Here is a 397-nt window from a genome sequence, read left to right as displayed (position 1 = left end):
ACAAGAGCAGTGCTCAGCGATTTTCGTGCCAATCCACGCGCATCACGAGGGCGCCCTCGATGCCTCGGCCCTTGGCCGACCATGTCACGCGTGACATGCAGCGACTGCTTCGATACTCGAGCAGCGCCCAGTGGGCTACGTGCCACTCCACGATCAGCCCGCGAGCCACCCTTTCCAACACACCGTTGGTGTCTACCAACTCGGACATTCCAATGTCTAGCACGTTGACCGTCTCTGCCCAGTGCTCTCGCCAATAGCGCTTTTGTCTCCTAGCAGAGGTGGGTTCATGACTTGCCAAAGCTCCACCAGGGGAGACGTGCGCGTAGTGCCCAAGGCCTTTGACCTCCAATCAATCCATGGCTCATGGTGTTCCAACCATGTCATTCCTAGGATGAGA

Source organism: Plasmopara halstedii (assembly GCF_900000015.1).
Source record: "Plasmopara halstedii genome assembly, contig: Scaffold_2904, whole genome shotgun sequence".
NCBI classification, from domain to species: Eukaryota; Oomycota; class Peronosporomycetes; order Peronosporales; family Peronosporaceae; genus Plasmopara; species Plasmopara halstedii.
Note: the sequence above shows the minus strand (reverse complement) of the source record.